This window comes from Rhinolophus ferrumequinum, chromosome X, assembly GCF_004115265.2.
Source record: "Rhinolophus ferrumequinum isolate MPI-CBG mRhiFer1 chromosome X, mRhiFer1_v1.p, whole genome shotgun sequence".
Classification (NCBI taxonomy): domain Eukaryota; kingdom Metazoa; phylum Chordata; class Mammalia; order Chiroptera; family Rhinolophidae; genus Rhinolophus; species Rhinolophus ferrumequinum.
The window spans coordinates 10,096,882-10,114,945 of NC_046284.1; the positions used below are offsets into that span (position 1 = coordinate 10,096,882).

Genomic DNA, 18,064 nt, shown 5'->3' on the forward strand with positions numbered 1-18,064 from the left:
CCACAGTCCTGAGAATAATGAATTTGTGTAGGACATGAAATCAAAATGAAACGACCAAAGAATCTTCGAAGGGGTGAATGGGAGATGGCTACAAGGAATCAGATCAATCCTTCCAGGACCTTCTTCCACAATAAATCAAAATTAATTTGTGCGGCGCACAGCTCGTTCCTGTGGACTTGGGTGATTCTCACCTGCCTGTCCTGGAACAAAATCTGCTGTTCACAGAACTGCAGGCTCTAGGCAGTATCGGTTGGCCTCTTCAGATAAAAGACAATTGGCGTTGTCAGGCTCCTGAGCACATTTTCATAATCAGCCTGATCATGGGTGCATGGCAGCTGCTCGATTGATGGTGTTAGACAGGGAATAAAGAGAGATGCCAGGAGTGCCCTCAGATCTGACATAACGAGGCAAACATCAGTCATTTGGCTAAAAGGCTCATAAAGGCTCCATCGGCTGTGACACAGGAGTCTGTCTCAGGCAAAGCTAATGAGGAAATGTGGCGGTAAGCATTTTCCTTCGACAGGAACAAGTTGTGAGTGAGCTGCATTTTTAACAACAACGACAAAAAGTCCTGTTGAAATTGGTGCGCAGTCTTACTCTGATCAGAAAGGATAGGCCTGTGTTTTGAAACAATTGTCTCAATGGAAAGATGTTCTTTCAAAAGTGTTCTACTTCATTTGCCAAATGCTCAAGAGCACGTAAAATTAGTCCTTGAAAGTGGTCACTTCTAGGGAAGGCAACATTGCACAGAATGTAATCTTGGCCCTCTCAGAAGAGGAAATTTCTTCGCTAATGATGCAATAAATCCAGGCTATGCCTTGAAAATGTTGATCATGGCTGCAAGCCATTAAATAAGGGATTTAGATAATAACGTACAAGCCACAAGAATAACCAGCATGTGAGTGACACTTTTTGGTATTTGAAGCACTTGTGCTGCTTCTCGTGCTCTCCTTATTGACAAAAGCGTGGCATAAATAATTATCAGGTTGATTTCAGAGAGAGAGAGAGAGAGAGAGAGAGAGAGAGAGAGAGAGAGAAACTGAGGTTCTCATGGGTGCATTAACATAGCTAAAGACCTGGAGCTGTCAGCAGTGGGGCTGGGCCTGGAACCCAGGTCTCCTGCCTCCAGACCTCTGGAACTCTTTGACCTATGGTTGAGCCAGGGGACTGATTGTAGCCAAGCTTGCACACACATAGTCAAGTGTTCTTTTCATTCAAGCACTGTCCAAGAAATTTGGCATCAGCTAACTACGATGATCAATGTCCACCCCCCCATGGCTCGTTGTCTGTGGGTGGACCTTAGGTCCAATATTATCTACTGATGGACCTATCAGTGACAGCAGCACAGCAAGAACGATAAGCTCAAGAGGAAGGAAAATTTGACCAAAAACATTTGGATGAGGATTGTTAATGTTTGGATCGATACACAAGTTCATCATCTATGTTGATGGGTCTAGAATACCCCAGGTGGCAGCAAGAGTAATTCGGAGAGAAACAAAAAAACCCGAACCATTTCATGTTTCAAAGGGAAACAGGGGTTATATAGTAAATCTCCCCTCCCCATACACACATACATGCAGAGTTGGCAGGCAAAGGTAATTTCTGAATGGAAAAATCACAAGAGTGGACATACGGCTTCTGGGGTTATGTTCGAGTCAATCTGCACATATAACCCTCCCCCCAGCGGCCTATGTCTACCTCTCTATGAAATCATAATGAAAAGTACGCATTTTACTGGGTCCTGAGGGTCGGAATCATTTCCTAAAGAAAGGAAATGTAGTAAATGTGGAAATACCATCTTTTGGATATTAGTCATCTCTGGGCTCAGTTCTACGTCATCCTCATGACTCTCTGGTTCTTCTAGAAGAGCATACGAGTATTTCTTTGAAGCCACTAGGATGCCACTGAGACCATTCCTACACTCTGTGACACCCTGGGAACTTGGATGAGGAGATTTTGGGGTCTGTTCCCACTTCCTAGCCGAGAATCTGAGGAGAAAAAGATGCATTCGTGGAGAATCACCAAGGTCTCAGGGACTCCGGAGATGAAGAAAAGAATGGAAACAAGGAGGGAGATGGAGGGAAGGACGGAAGAAGGGAAGGAAAGGGAAAGAAAGTAGAAGAGGAGCATAGAGTATGGATATGCAAAGGCCTGGGTACAGGGCCACACACCAGGAAGGGAAAGTTGTTAAAGAGAACAAAGAGACAGAAAGACAGAGGTGAGCAATATGGTCCCCGTGAGCAATATGCTCTTTAGACAAAGGGGAAGGGCTAATTACATATTGAGGGCTTTCCTTCTTTCTATTTTTCTAATAGCCAATGGCTTTCTTTGCTCCTCAGACAGCCGACAAATCCAAGAATAGCTCTGTGTTCACACTGCCACCAGCTCTGCTCTCTGTGGAAGGTCATATATTTTAATGTCTATCCAACTGTGTGTTTTGTGCTAATGATAAGCAGATGCCTTTACCAAGGGAGAACTACACTCATGTTCTGGAACAGTCTTGACATGGAGAGCTGCTCTGTGACCGGCGTCAGTGCCTAATCCATTGAACAATAGGGCTTTAGTTTGGCTGAAAAGTAATACTTCTGCGGCATTTTACCGCTTTACTTACTTCCCTTTCGAGGTGGGTCTCCGCCATAATGTGGCCTTTTGAGGTTACAATAATATAAGTTAAGCATCTGCCTTACAGCTGCACTATGTATATTGGTATTTTTTCGCAGTTTACTTTCTGCAATGTATTTGGGTAACAAGATTGATATTTAGTATTATACATTACATTAGGCTGGTGGAAGAGAGCCTAGTTTGGAAAGAGCTGGTGAAATTTTCCTGAGAAAGAAATGCATACCCTACAGCCACTTGGGTGACATAGTAAATGACACACAATTACAGAGCTTCTGCAAACCTACCTGTTAGCGGCTGCATGGATTACACTGCCACAGTGAGAACCCGGATGCAGTGGGATCTACACGGAATGCAGCAAAAATCATATTTCAAAACTCATATCATGCCCACATGCAAGTACATAAAATCTTCTTTTCACATGTCACCAGCCGGGTGATTTCTAGGCAGGCGCTGCACTATTTTCCTGAAACTAGAATAAGCAGTCGCCCTCCTCTGAAGCCCAGTTCCCTGACTTCCTGCAGCGCCCCTAGAAGTTCAGGATTCATATTCAGAACACTGCATGTAGTAGCCCTTTGGGGATGGTTATTAATGAAGAAATGTTCTCATGCTAGAGCCCACTCTTTATCAGAGTACGAAGGGCACAGTCTGTTCAGAGCGGCTTTTTAATTTCTCATAATTAACCCTGCCAGAATTAACATCCGTGCCATCAGTGATAGCAAATCTAAAAAGTCACATCAGCACAGTGAAATGCCTCTCACTTTTCCATCTCCCGTGCGGCCAATGCCAACCTAGCCCAGCTCTTAACTGGCCTCATGCCATGTAGTTCCATGGGTGGCACGGTTTCAGATTCTTTCAGTCAATGACATAGAGTGGCTCATCTGATGTCCACGGTGAGTGTGGACACCCAAAATCTGAGTGTGCTGTTGCATTCCTACAAGTTGGATTGCTGAGTCTCCACTGAAAGGCAGACAAGGGTCGAGTCACTTTATTCGAACCCCATACCAGCTCTCTTGAACAATGTGAGGCACAGGATTAGGAAAAAAAAAAAAAAAACAGTGGCACGCAGGTGACTGAACAAACATGACTTTGCCCTGATAAGCTAGTGTAAGTTACCTAATGTTTTGATATTTCTGCCTTTATTTAAAGAACAACTTTTCACCATAGAAGGCAAGCATACTAATCACTTTACACTCAGTTTGATTTTTTTAAAAAAGGTGAACAAGAAATGATTGGTCTAGATTAAAAAACAAAAAAAAAATCCCCATGATAATTTTTGCACTTGAATCACTGAACCACTCCATGGGCTCACTGCGTTTTGTTGGAATCTGGACGCCACAGGTCAATCCCTTCTCAGACCTACAGGAATAGTTTCCCCCCGGTTTGATCTCTTGGTGCAAAGTGACAAATTCAAAAGTCGGAAGGGCTAACCAAGGGGAGACCTGATGAGGTGACAACTGGGAAACTTGCACTGCCTGCTACACATCTATGGCCTCTGCCGGTTTTATGAATGAAAAAAGCAATGGCACAACTGACACTCTGTCATTTCAAAGAATGATAGGCCAACTCACATAATTGCATTGGAAATGTCTGCATGTTATACCTATGAACGAACATTGCCGCTTCCGGATTAATACTGACATTTTACTAACTTGGAAAGCCATGCTATGAATACACCCACGCAAGTACATGCACCGCGTGAGAACCTGTGCCGGTGAGGGTGAAGGTGAAGGCTATTTCCCTGCTGTGAAAATTCCACCAGTAGCATCAAGAGTCATTCTCAGAACTACTGAAGGCACCACAGCTAAAGCACACTGCTGTTCCCTGAAGAGAACCTGAGGGCACTGCCTTTTGGAGGAGCAGAAACCCATGAAAGATCGATGTAATCGACAACCCTGCATGGAATGCCTACGACCTGCAAAGTGCACGCAGGGTAACCAGGAAAGTGTAAGATGTGAACACAGAGAATTGGATCAGCACCTACAAAACCAGGGAGTGGATCTCTAGGCATGCGAGACACACTGATATGTCTCTAAATCAATCCACCTGCTTTTGCAATAGCAGTGCATATAACTCTGGATTCTAGCTGTCCCCTTTGCGAAGGTATTTCAGGATAATCCAACTATGCAATCAAGTTCAGCCACTTTTCACCATACAGCCTCTTTCTCTTGGCAAAGAGATGAAGGTAACCTGAGAGTGCTGTTTCCTTTTAAAGGCTCAACTCAAACTTCCACTAGAGCCTTTTCTCAAGATCTAGCACGCTAATGCTGTAGCGGTTAGGCATTTGTGCACTCTTTCCAGGAGTTATTAGCCCCCTTGAAGCCACAGTTTTGTAATCACCTTTCTTTTTTCAATTATGAAATTTATTACATATTTCAGGCTGCATATTACAAAATTCTGAAGCTATTCACAGGCACTTTGCTCAATAAAATATTCATACACTAAAATGCACACTTTTTCATCATGAGTGATATGTTTTAAAATAATTTCCCATTGGTCATCCAATTTTGGAGTGGTTGGCCTTTCTGGCTCTGGAAACACTGTTAGAACGAAGGTTAAACTAATAGTCTCTTCCTGTACCTGTCCCTGAAAACATGCAAAAGGTTGGCTGCGAAATGTTACAAGTGTTTTTATTCAATGCAGAAGCTATCTCCACCTCTAGATTATGTTAGTCAGTGAGTCCTAGCAGAGTAATAGAGTAGTATAGCGCTCCATTCTACAAAATAAGCAGTGAGCGCATAGGGCTGGGGTTATGAGAGCAGGGGGCATTGCTACCTTGTTCACTGTTGGGTCCTCAGTGTCCAGAATGGGGTCTGACACCTTCTAGAAGGTTCCCAGTACATAAATGTTTGTTGGAAGAGAATCAGGAAGCAGGGAAGGAGAAGGGAAGGGAGGAAGAGGAAAGAGAGGAAAGAAAGCGAAGGGGGATTGAGGGATGGAAGGCTTTACTTGATGTGCAAATGCAACCTTGGGCAAGTAACTGACCCTCTACGACTCACTCCCTACTGGGTCAAATGAAGAGGGTACTTCGCTCACCAATGAAATATGTAAAAGTATTCAGAAGAGTGCCTCTTAGTCCAATATCTGCCCCATTCTCCAAACACTGGAGAATCTTTATTTCAAATATTTAAACTGCCCTGGGAAGATGAACTGAGCATATATTTGCTTAAATTGCAGACTGACAAAGCTCAGATTCATAAGTGTTTCCATAGGTTTACTAAAACACTTATCACCACTCTAGTTCAACAATTTGAGTATTATCCTCTTGTAATAATGTACACTTATGAGAGAAAAGAAAGATAATGTCACCTAAAATGAACACAAGTGGTATATTAATCTCTTGAAACTGCAGAAGCCTGAAAAGGATTTCCATCATGGTGTGGCTGAGATTATCTGCTGTTAATTAAAGTGCTGCCACCATTGATTCCGCCACTTCCAAAATTAATATCTCCCGGAAGTGAGGTAATGAACTTTCTCCAAACATCCACAAAACCCTGTGACTCAAGGCTAGCTAATGCTGTGTGTTTGCCGAGCTACTACTTATGTTACAACATGTAAGGGTATGTGTGCAACTTCACAGTCAGTGTTGGGAATCAACAGCAAACAAATTTAGAACCCTTTTAAAAGAAAAGGATATTTGTTCAAGTTTGAAAAATGCATACACTTCACCTGAATGCACTAAGCTCTTGGTGTGCGCACAGTTGAAACTGTGTTCCAATGAGATGCTTTCTCCATTATACTCTTTTATACGTGCTAAAGGAGGTGACCTAAAGTGAGGAACTGTCTTTATCCATTCATTTGCTTGGCCCTAGATTGAGATCTCTTTACCTCTCATTCCCTTTCCCTCTCCCTCCCCCTCTCCCTCCCTCCCCCTCTCCCTTCCTCACCCTTTCTCTTCCTCCCCAGCTCCTTCTCGGTCTTCCCCTATCCTAATTTTCTCTCCTCTTTCTTCCCATGTAATAGCAGAGGCTGGCTGAGCAATTACTTAACTCAAGGCAGTTCATATAAATAACCCCCCTCACACCTATGCATATCAATAAAAACCGCCAGCAACTCCCCGTTACCTACAGAACAAAATTCAAACTCCTTGATCTGACACCTAGGATCCTCCACTTAGAAGTTGTGTGACCTTGGGCAAGTTACTTGACATCTCTGTGGTTCAATTTGCCCTCACCTATAATTTGAGGTAAAAGTAATACTTATCTCATAGGGTTGGTGAGATAAATAAATGCATTGATATATGTAAACCACAGAGAACAGTGCCCAGCACACAGAAAGCCCCATATAAATACTAGCTACTATGCTGCTCCCTCCACAATGGAGTCTCAACATATATTTTAGGCTCTACCTCCCACTGTACCCATCCTGGACATTCTAATCCAATCACAATGGTTTATTCCTTCCTTTTTACATTATATCCCCTGCTTTCTTATATTTGTGCCTTTAACACAATAAATAGCGAACATTTATTGAGAGCATGTTATATGCCAGGGACTGTGCTAAATGTTGCACAGATTATATCAGGTAAGCGTCACAAGATCTCTATGTGACAGCTGCCATGATCCCTCCATTTTATAGAAGAAGGTAACTGACACCTGGAAAGATAAGTGATTTGACCAGAACAGCAGTGCTAATAAATGGCAGAGCCAAAGGTGAAATCCAGGCAGTCTAACTCTGGAGCTCTCGTCAGAACCACTGGGATGCCCTCCTTCTGTTTGTACCCATGCGCTGTCCCACCTCTGCAATGGCTTCCCCATTCCGCTCACCTAACCATGTGATCTCCAAAAGCATCTCAAATCTCATCCTTCAGACATCCTATAACTGACTAGGGAACTCTCAGAATAGTCATGACCTCCTTGGAAGCTGGGACAATCCGTAAGTCACATCATGATCTAACATCCTTGAACAGCACCTCCACTTTCTGGAATTCTGAAAGATTTGGTTTTCTTTCTGATTTTCTGTTTCTCTTCTTTCTCCAATTAGATCTGATACTCCTCAAGGTCTGAAGCCGAATCTCATGTTTCTTTTGTGTCCTGAATAGCACTTGGCACAAAGTAGATACACAGTAAAAAAGGGATGACGATTGGATTTAATCCCAGAGACACAGAACTAGGTCAAGCTGACCTTGGCACCTCAGTTTAACAGTTGGTAAACAGACATGATAACATTCAGTTTTACAGTTCCTTTCTTGATTATTCAATTATTACAGCAGCCATTTTCCTAGTTTTCTCTCTTGGATGCTAATGTTTCCTTTATATTGTCTGTCATCATTTTAAAATGTGTCCCAGATCCCAGAATTTCAAAATAAGTTTCAAAATAAACAAGAAAGTGACATTTTTTTGGTAAAGAAGCAATAACTTATTTGAGATTCCTTTACCAGAGTTGAGTTTAATTAAAACAAGCTTTAAAATAAAGAAGAGCTCTATGACCTGATATGGGGTAAGATCCAGGATATATTTGTAAGTTAAAAAGTTCTGACATTTGGAACCATGTTAATGTTTCACAGTGATCTCAAAGGAAGGAAAATAAATAAAGACGGGGAAACAAAAACACCAAAAGAAACAAATGAACTGAGCTATACTTCAGATGAATAACATAACCATACTGGAGAGGAGGAAAGACAGAGAACTAATTTAGGCAATTTTTAAATAGTCTCTCAACTATGTACCTTTAGGGTAAAGACAGAAAGATACCTAAGAGAATATTGCACAGGAGTTAGTAGTTAGTAGTCTTCTTTTCATAGTGTCATGAGGCAGAAATTCTGAGACTACTTTCTGTGTATTCTAGAATTGAGCAAATAAGTTAATACTCAGTGAGTAATGAGATCCAGATTTCTCAATGTCAGAGAAGGGAGTTATAAATATGGAAAAGGAAAAGGAGAGAATGAATCCTGTGGTGTGGGATTGGAATCAGAGGTATGAGTGCAAACTTACCATTGTCAATGTGTATATGTGCACATACACATATACACATTATATATGTACATCATATGTACAGATATTAATATCTTCAAGTCTATATGAAATACATATACGTAGAAGTCTAAATGAATATATATTAAAACTATGTGAAAGATATTAGGTTGGTGCCAAAGTAATTGCAATTTAAAAGGTTAAAAATATAGGCAAAAACCGCAATTACTTTTTCACCAGCCTAATATGTACAGAAATATATAATACATGTGTGCATGTATATATGCATACGAGTATAAGCACATATCTATACACATGTATTTTCTAGCTCTTGCTGCTAAAAGTGCTTAGAATCAATTGCATCCCAGAAACAATAAGCACCCATAGTTCCCAGATCTTGATTTTTAAATGCCATTTTCCACTGAAAATATTCCTTGGAAAATAGCTGACTCCAGGGCTGGAACACAGAAAGCACAAGGTGAACAGGGTATTTTTTTATGCATTAAGTAAAGAAAGACTTAAAGAATGACGGGACCATGTCAAAAGGACACAGAAACCACCTTAACGGGGCTCTCATGGGTCAAACTGGAAACAACTTGAACACTAAAACACAGAATGATACGTGTTCTTTTGTTTCCTTGTTTTGGCTGCCTCTCTGTGTTTGCTTCTATATATTAGATAGGGCTGCTATGTCTCCCAGTGTTGGCCAGGTAGCCTTATGTAGTAGGTGTGCTGTGGGGCCCAGTGGCACAGTCTCCCTAGTCACCTGAGCCAGGTGCTCCAGGAGTATTCCTTCTGTGGGTTGTGTGTGCCCTCCTGTTGTAATTGAGCCTTGATTGCTGTTGGTACATCAGTAGTAGGACTGACCTTCAGGTTGACTGGCTGTGAGGATTGGCCATGACCATAGCAGACGAGCTGCTATGTGGAGGCTGAAGTTCAAATTTCCAGTTATAAAATAAATAAATCATTGAGCTATAATATACAGCATAGGGAATATAGTCAATAATATTGTGATAACATTGTACAGTGTCAGATGGTTACTAGACATATCACGGTGATCACTTCTTTAGGTATATAAATGTTGAATAACTATGGTGTACACCTGAAACTAAAGTAATGTTTTATGCTAGGTATATTTTAATAAACATCTTTTTTAAAGAGAAAAAATATAACAATAGTAAAGGACAGCTCATTGAAAAACATATGAATCCACACCGAAGATTGAAAGAAAAAAGAAGGAAGGAAGGAAGGAAGGAAGGGAAAGGAGGAAGGGAGGGAGGGAAAAAGAGGAAAGTTTAAAGCCAACACGAATGTCAAAGGAATGATGGAATTTAAAAAAAAATCACCATTTGGCATCCACCATAATAACTTATTCAATGGAATCATCAATGAATCATCAACAGATACTAATTCTGTGGTTTTTAGCATATTCACAGAGTTGTACAACCATCACCACTAATTGCAGAATATTTTTTATTACCCAAAAGGAAACCCTGTACCCATTAAGCAGTTGCTCTCCATTCTCCCTCCCTCAGCCCCTGACAACCACAAATGTACTTTTTGTCTCTATGGATTTGTCTATTCTGGACATTTTGTATAAATGCAATTATATAATATTTGTGGTCTTCTGTGACTGGCTTATTGCGATGTTTTCAATGTTCATCCATGCTGTAGCATGTATTAGAATTCCATTTCTTTTTAAGGCTAAATAATACTCCATTTTATGGATCCATCATATTTTGTTTATCCATTCGTCCGTTGATAGGCATTTACGTTGTTTCCACTTTTTGGTTATTATGAATAATTCTGCTATGAACACTCACATACAAGTGTTTGTGTGGATATGTTTTCCTTTTTTTTTTTTATGAATACATAAGTAGAGTGGAAATCCTGGGTCATTTGGTAACTTTATGTTTAACCTTTTGAGGACTCACCAAACTTTTTCTCCACAGCAGGTACACCATGTTATATTCCCACAAGCAATGTATGAAGGTTCCGATTTCTCTGCTTCCTCATCAACACTTGCTATTATGATTCTTTTCAATTATAGTCATTGCTGTGGGTGTGAAGTAGAATGCCACTGTGGTTTGGATTTGCATTTCCCTCATGACTAGTGATGTTGAGCATCTTTTCACGTACTTAGTGGCCATTTGTGTATCCTCTTTTATGAAATGTCTATTTACATTCTCTGTCCACTTTTTTGACTGGGCTGTGGGTGAAACCTTGATGAGGAGCAAGATAATTTCCATAGTCTCAAAGTATCTCCCCATAAGGTACTAAGTAATTACAAAGGGGAGAATGCTAACTTGACAAGGGAGGAAGCTGGTAGACATCACCTTGACCTAGTGATGCAAGTTCACATTATGGGGAATGGGACCAAGCAACAGTATGTACCTCCTGATATGGCACATTGAGAAGAACAAAACATCGCTTCTGTGATATTTCTGCAACTGGTACACAATCTGTATCTAATCACAAGAAAACACCAGACAAACCCAACATTAAGGACACTCTACAGAGTAACCAGCCTATAATCTTCAAAATATGTCAAGGTCAAGAAATAGCAAAGACACACTGAGATATTTTACCACATTAAAGGAGAGTCAAGAACACAGACAGACAGATTGACTGTAACACATAAGTCCTGAAAGTTCTATTGCTATAAAGGACACTACTGGGACAATTGGCAAAATCTGCGTATCTCTAGATTAGATGATAGTATATTACCAATGTTAACTTCTTTACTATGACTAACAACCTGTGAACCACGTCTATAACTTATTCTCAAATAATTCAGAAAAAAAGTGCATAGATAGACAGAGAGAAGGAAAAAGCAAATGTAAAATGATAACACTGGGGGAATATGGATAACAGGTATAGGGGAATTCTTTGCACAATTCTTGCAAGTTTTCTGTATGCCTATGTCTGAAAGTATGTAAAAATAAAAAGTTAAAAGAGAAAATAAGCTTTAATAGTAGTACAAAGTGGATCTTTCTTGTTATTTATATTAAGAAGTAAAATGGTTTCATCTCGAACCACTGATCGAAGTTTTTTTTTTTTTAATACAGCTGTTATAAGCTTATTCCGTCAACAAAGGGACTAACTTCAAATAGCTTTCCCCCCAAAAAAAATGTGGCCTTTCCTACAGCTCTGTTCGAATTAAACCATTGTTTTAAAGAACAGGAAATTATGTTTTTCATTTTATTTTAACTGTGTTCATCTTAAAATAAATATCCAATGCCCTCCATGTTTTATTTTGGGGTTGTTTTACAAAAGGTCGACAGGTTCGTTCCAAGGGTAAGCCCCCTCGAAGCCGAGACTCCTAGAAGCTAAGTTCAATTCGATAACCGCAGGCCTCCCTGAGTCCTAACTAGTAGCAGCCATCTGGTGAATAGCAGGCAGTGGGTACAAAGACACTGGATGTGAAGGTGCAAGTTTACCCAAGGAAACCGAGTGCTCCTTGGAGAACTAACTACTTTGCTAGTTCTGTAGTGGCACCTCAGTTCTAAGCAGCAGAGCATGTATAGCTCAGATTGCAGTCTCTGAAGAAATACCAACTTGGCAGCAGAGGAGAAGGCAGTAACCTAGCTCAGCACTGGAAAATGTATAAAGCCACATTACCCCTAATGTATGCTAGAGATGCAGGCCTCGAAGGAAATTAGTTTAATGTGACTGCAAAACAAATGCTGTCCATCCTCTCCTTGTCAATCTCAGTCAAGAACGCTATGCCGAATCCTGCCACTTCTCCTTGCCATGCATAGCACTTCACAAGTATTTACTCTAAAGAAATATTCATATTTTACCATGTTCATTCGGCCACCTTACAGTCTGAATGTAACACAGCCCAGCTGGTAGTTTCATGACAAGCTTTCCAGGCACAGTCACAAAACATAAAACTATTTTAACTGACTTTCCACACGCTACATGCAGTGATCACTCTTTAATTTTATTTAGTCCAGTTTTCACTCAAGGCTCTGAGCATCAAAAGATGCTTGCTATACTGTTATACTTAATAAAACAAACGTGAAACAGCATTTACAGCGGGGGCATAAATGACTAATAGCATCATTTAAATATATTACTACAGACAACTCTCTTTTTACTATGGCAAATGACAACAATCACTTTATTTTTCAAAACACATGTGGCTATGATATACATGTCTCTGATAAAAGCCTGTTATTCACTGAACTAAATTGTGCTTGGCCTTGCATTGAACTCTGAGAAAATTGTGCACGTGCATCTCAGGTGAAATTTAGCTCCCTATAGATGTGTGTACTACTCCAGTGTTATTTACAGACAAAATATGTTGGAGACAATCTGGTAACAAACACGGAGGCTATATTCAGCCATTTCAGCCATCAATTACAGACATACTTGGGCTTTCAGTTCAGCATATGGAGACTAACAATGCTGCTTAATTGTCACAACAAAAACATTTTTATTTCAAATTACTGTTTGATTTTGTCTGCTGCTGCATTCCTGATCACAGACACATTTTCCATAAGTTTACAAGAGCCCTGGTGTCTGATGCTTCAAAACAGCATAGCTATCATGCTAACACAGACTCAAGTGTAGTTGACTCCAGCCTAGAAGCAAAATCGGCAACTAGGGTAATGTGTAAGCCCAGCCTCTGGGAAAAAGGTGTCCTTTCTAGTGGAACCCCTGGAAACCCTCTCCAATGGAGTTTTTTCATTTGTAATTAAGGGGACAGTGATGATGAATTTATTCATTTTTTTTGGGGGGAAGAGTACCATTCTAAAACATTTGCCTAAGAGGCCAGATTCAAATATCGAAGTCACTGACGTCCTCCACATGATTTTCTTTAATGGATGTGCATTCTAAATTGATAAATTTGAAAACAACTGAATTTGTTAAATCAATGTTTCACATACATATTCAATATCTTTATATTGCAGGGTGCTAGCTAGGTGACAAATATAGTGTCTCAGAATGTCCCATGATGTTCCCTCCCACCCCCCGCTAAAAGCTACCAGACCACATCTATAGATCGCAAAAGTTATCCAAGGTAACAAAACAAAGCATCTTGACAATCTTTTCAGAGTTTAAAACAGAACTAATACTGCCAGGGACATTTATTGGGCACCTCCTATGTGTTGGACATTGTACAAAAGGCTGGTGATAGAAAAATAAATAAGACAGGGTCTATATCCTTAAGAACCTTGCAGTTTCAGGGCTGTGGGGGCAAGCATGGAAGTAGGTCTGTGGGACACACCTACTCATGCTGTGGCATGGCCTGCACACAGGACATTTGGTTCAGTCTGGGAGGGGCAGGTACCACAAAAGGAAAAGAGATGACCCTCAAGTAGAATCCTCAAAGATCAGTAGGAACAAGCTAGAAAAAGTGATAGAGGAGAGGAAGGACGCTGGGAAACCATTGTAAATCACAGCCTAGCCCTTAAGAAACAAGGAAGGAAGGAAGGAAAGAAGGAAGGAACTGGGGGAATGCCAAAGAGACAGCAGAGGCATATGGGAAGAAGTCAACAAGCCTTTGTAATTTGAAATAAACCTCATAAACACATGACTGCAAATTTCCAAAAATCTAAAGCAGCAGCGAAATGCTGTAAGAAAGGGCACCTTGAATTAGAGGTATTTGGAATTTTCTGACCGGATCAGTTCAGAGAAAAAAAAAATAAATGCCAAGCGCTACAATAAGTACAACACACGACTAAATAAAAACAGTAATATGATGCACCAACTGCGAGACCGGAGAAGGAATTTGGGGCTTTTGCTGAAGCATCAGGCCAGCATAATTCCAAAAAGAATCGCAGAGGATCTGCAACTTATCAACAGATGGATGGAAGCCTGGCCAGCAATGCAGTCAGAATCCTAATTAAATACAAGCACAGCCTGAGAGGTGAAAAGGAGGTGGAACCTAATGCAGGTGAGACACTCTGGCAGTGCTGTAAAGATAGGATGATCCCACTGAGCACATTCCCTATGGAGAAAAGATCAACGTAAGACAAGAGAAGAATCTGGGGCTCCAAGGAGGACCCCCAACACTCAGGGGTACTTGGCAAGGGGTAGCACATAACAAAATAGTCAAAATATGTGTGGGCTTCCATGAGACGGTTCATTCTTGTGAGAAAGTCAATTTTAAGTCACTGCCAGAAAACTAGAAGACGTAACCAAAGGAGGTGTTGGCTTTCCTTCACCCTTTTTACTCTTGCATTCTTCCTTAATGGTCTTCCTAATCACTTCCTTCATGAGTCCAGGAAAGCAGGAGTTTGGGAGACACTGCAGTCGTTTGTGGAATAAACGTGAGCAAATAACAGCGTAACATAGTTTATGAAACCAGAGGGTTTACACTCTATAAATAACTTCCATTTATTCTTATTCTTTACACGTACACTATTACTGAAGACTGAATGATAGCTTTTTGCTATTGCCTGGTTGTCTTCTTACATACACACGCATACACACACACACTACACACACACGCACACACATCCAAGGTAATGACAATATGGATTAGGAAGAGACACATTTTTGAGAGACACACACACACACACAGACACACATACACACAAAGAAACATACACCTGATCTACCAGAATAGTTCTAGAAACTTCATGGGGAGACTGTGGTCTTTTTTTTTGTAAATGGCAATTGTCTAACACCCTTGACAATTCTACATCCTGATATCAACCAAGGTTTGGGGCAGCATTACAAAGGATGTGATACCTTAGAGATACTCAAGATAGTGAGTGGTCTATGGCAATTGATTGTAAATTAAGTTCCACATTTTTTTTTCTTGAATAAAAAAAGGAATAACCTGTGACCATGAAAAGCACTAGATCAAGTATGAAAACAGAAGCCCGCGTGTGAAACATCTCAATTAAACAGAAAATCCAAATATAGAGCAAAGGAAGCCAATTAAGCAATTCAAACACAAAAACATAAAAACAATTTTATGATAAAGCATGGATTAGTTTCACAGACACCAAAAAAATAAATAAATAAGCTTATGTTCATTTCATGAGCTAGAGGAATTGGGAAAAATGCTTTCTTCTTTGGAGAACAGCCACCTCTTTGGGTTAAATGTAATATTCAAAATGTGCCTAATTCTTATAATCCAAATAAGTGACACTGCTTGGGTTTCCATGACTACTGCTCTGAAAACCATATTAATTATTCAAGAGGTCCATGCCATTCTCCCTGCATGCCCTAAGGAATGCTGGGAATTGCAACATACCATTATAAAGGAAAGAGCTGTTAAACAGACTGCATGACCAAATCTAAATAGGAAAGTTATTCCCTTGAAGTCCTGACATCGTCCTGATAGCATTAAGCAGCATTATTTAAACTCCTTGGAACAAAATGAAATGAGGGAATGAAAGAGTTCTGCTTCACGTTTAGTACCTTAACAATCTTTATAAGACCAGATAATTGTAGCCTCTGCTCATTCCTCTGATAGGATGTGATTTTAAACCAACTCGGTTGCCTGGCATAGAACAGTGCTAATTCTATGAAACTTTTCCCCCGAAGGCTGCCATTTAGACATTGCAGAACTTGGAAGAAATCAGATAATCAACTTAATAAGACAAATTGTGACTAGGCATCTGGGTGCCATTCCTGCTGATGCCTGAATACCACAATAACCATAATTTGTGCAGCCTGTGATCTCGCCTTCATCATAAATAACATTATCAAAGCAGAGGCAGGGAGGTCTGAGTGTATTCAAGCAACACGAACACAGCTACTGATTTCCTGTCATAGCTAAACTCGCAATGTCAATCCGGTAGCAGGGCAATGAGGGGCGTTATCAGCCCAATTACTCAAAGACAGGAGAGGAAAGCTAGCAGCTATCACTACATGTTCTTGAGCTCCTTCTGGGATCAGTGACATAATATTTGCAGTTATTTTCATTTGCATTTATTATAATATTTTACGCTCTGTATTACATTGTAATGGTATGTAGGTAATGCTTATGTAATATATATCAGTATATATCATTTTATATCATCTATTATATTATTTGCATTTGTCTTGTTTGCATTTAATTACCAAAAGAGACTGATTTGCAAAGAGATGGCTACTGCAATGTGAAACAAGTGGAAGTTTTTAAGTTCAAGCTCCGAGGTCTCTGATTTGGGGCATTTAGAGAGATTCACACCCTTATTGTACTACATTAATATTGAATTCTTATTTATCATGTATATACAGGGAGGAAAAGAGAAGTGCAAATTTTCCAGAAGCAACGAAAGAGAGAGAATTCAGGGCGATCTGAATACACTAAATTCTGTACTGCATAATCTTGCAATCAAATTTCAAAATAATGTGATAAAAATTATACCCTGTGGAACTGTAATCACCTGCCACAAATGATAAAGAAATAAAATCAAATGACATGTAACAATTATCTAAAACATAATGAACAGTCTATTTGCTAATTAAAGGAAAAACATATCATGTATTGTAATTATTATTCAATATTTAGTAATATAATTTCACCATAGTTAACTTATGAGCCTTTTGTGAATTAAATGCTGATGGAAAGGAGTGAAAACTGTGATAAATGCTTACCCCACAAATAAACAACCTTTATTATTAATTATTATCTCTATCAACCAATTACCACTCAAATTGTCAGAAAGCTAATTACAGAAGGAAAGCCAACTTGCAAAATCTACTTAGTGAGATTTTAATTCAATTCAACTACTATCTATTGAACCTGTTAGGCGTTGGCAAAATACTGCCGTACAAGACAAAAGAAGTATGGCTCTCATTTACTGAGGGCTTCTCGGGCCCCAGGCCTGGTGCTCAGGTACCAGTCTCACCCTCACACACACACACACACACACACACACACACACACACCAGTCCACCAGCACTATGCATATATTCATATTCATGAATCCATTCAATATCCCAACAGAGGCAGGTGACAGTATTATCCATATGGACTTCTCAGACGCTCAGTCTCACCATCTCTAAAATGATGGAAATAATAATGTGTACTTCTTAGCTTTTTTTTTTTTTTTTTTGCTGAGGATTAAATGACACAGTAAGTAAAAGATGAGGTCTAGTACCAGTAAATGTAGCCATTAGTATATATTAGCAGGTGGGTAAAGGCTAAGGCCAAAGCCACCTAGCATCGAATTATTCAGTCATCTTCGTGAAGTACAAGGGCAGGGGAAAGTGCCACCATTTGAGCCCACCATGTCCTGCCTGAGATGGGACATCCTCAGTCATATCCCCTTCCATGAACACTGACCCAAACAAAAATAAACAAGTTGCAATGCTACGGAATGAATCTGTGTGCTCCTATTATTAAGAGAGATTTCCAGGTCGCTGGCTAGGATCAAAGCAACCAGACCCAGAGCTGTGGTTATGGCTCAGTCTGTCACGCTGCTGCTTACAAGAGGCCATGAATCATAATGAAGAATCCACTAACTTTGGCTTTGTCAACACCAACACTTAACAAGGCTATTCAATCAGATCCATTCACAAAAACCTGACCCTCCCCTCTGTCACCAGAGAAGGAGGCTCGACAGTAATCTACATATCAG

General features: G+C 40.1%; 1 protein-coding gene across 8 annotated transcripts in view; it reads right to left on the reverse strand.

Moving 5' to 3' along the window:
- Positions 1-18,064, reverse strand: part of AFF2 (ALF transcription elongation factor 2) — a 475,172-nt gene that overhangs the window by 384,837 nt on the left and 72,271 nt on the right. The window lies entirely within an intron of this gene.